General features: G+C 37.2%; 1 long non-coding RNA gene across 1 annotated transcript; it reads left to right on the top strand.

The window, feature by feature from the left end:
- The first annotated feature begins 769 nt into the window (after nucleotides 1-769).
- Nucleotides 770-1,427, top strand: LOC107102238. The gene is made up of 3 exons (XR_001482122.1): nucleotides 770-922; nucleotides 1,001-1,042; nucleotides 1,129-1,427. It is a non-coding gene; the product is annotated as an uncharacterized LOC107102238 (long non-coding RNA).
- Nucleotides 1,428-1,457: the final 30 nt, after the last annotated feature.

The raw sequence follows: 1,457 nt of genomic DNA, 5'->3' as shown, positions 1-1,457 counted from the left end.
CAGACACAGCCATTCTGAATGAAAGATCTGATCAGCCAGCTTGTAGTTCAACACCAACTGAAGCCGATGGTAAGAAAAAATAAATAAATTCTTAGTTTTAATATCATATAATCATATATATTTTTCTTTGTTTTTTCTGTTAGACTCTCAGCCTCTCGCTACAAGGAAGGTATTGAAACTCCGGCGTTCTTCAAAACAGAGAAAAGAAAGTAAATAGCCTTTTTAATTTAGTTAGTTTTTAGGATTTTTATTTTTAAGTCGGTCTTACTAAAGTGCGTTATTTATTTATTTTTTTCTCACAGACACATCCATTCCGAATGAAAGATCTGATCAGCCAGCTTGTAGTTCAACACCAGCTGAAGCCAGTGGAAAAAAAAAATTAAAATAAAATAATTCTTAGTTTTATTATCATATAATCATATATATTTTTCTTTGTTTTTTCTGTTAGACTCTCAGCCTCTCGCTACAAGGAAGGTATTGAAAGTCCGGCGTTCTTCAAAACGGAGAAAATAAAGTAAATAGCCTTTTTAATTTAAGTTAGTTGTTAGGATTTTTTATTTTTAAGTCGGTCTTACTAAAGCGCGTTATTTTTTTTCCTCAGCAGGAAAACGAAGGAAACGCTCTGCCAGAAACATACAGCCAGCCAACGCTTCTGCAGCGCTGCTGGTCCAACACAATGCGTAAGGGGACGCTGCGGAAGTTGTAGTCCAAGATATAGCGGAAGCAGGAAGTTCTGTAGTCCAGGATATAGCGGAAGCAGGATGTGCTGGGGGAGATGTAGTCCAGGAAACCGATAATGGCGGAGAAACTGTAGTCCAGGATATACCAGAAGCAGGAAGTGGTGAAGAAGATCAAAAAATTGAAAATACGATTCAAGAAAGATCTGACCAGCCAACTTTTAGTTCAACACCCGAAACCAATGGTAAGAAAATAAAATAATAATAATAATTCTGAGTTTTAATATCATATAATCATATATATATATTTTTCACTCTCTTAGACTCACCCCTTCTCGCTATAACGAACAGACTGAGAAATGAAGGTAAATACTCTTTATTTATTTATTAAGTTTTATTTTTTTTAAAAGTCAATTTTAGTAATTGTTTTATTTATTTTTTTTTTCCTCAGTAAGAAATCGAATCGGCTAGTCCAGCATTCCCATCAGAGAAGAATCCAGACACCTGGCTTTTCACACATTGACGGCTGTGAGCGAGCTTCTGTCTGCAGCCGGCAACCAAGAAGGAGTTCCTGAGCGCCTGGTTATTCAGGCATTGGCAGGCGTCGGCGAGCTTGTGACTGCACCAGGCAACCAAGAAGACCCCGGCTTCCGTTTGTCCATCTTGGTGAATATGTGCTATATAATGAAGAACATTCTTGGATGAAAAAAAGTCTAGTGAATAAACATGTCTGACCCGCATTTATCTCAGTCAAACACATCTCCGAATGTTTCTCCTTCT

The sequence above is a fragment of the Cyprinodon variegatus genome, unplaced genomic scaffold (genome assembly GCF_000732505.1).
Source record: "Cyprinodon variegatus isolate N-32 unplaced genomic scaffold, C_variegatus-1.0 Scaffold1221, whole genome shotgun sequence".
Lineage (NCBI taxonomy): Eukaryota > Metazoa > Chordata > Actinopteri > Cyprinodontiformes > Cyprinodontidae > Cyprinodon > Cyprinodon variegatus.
The sequence above is the reverse complement of the archived record's forward strand: the minus strand, read 5'-3'. Positions and strand labels throughout refer to the sequence as shown.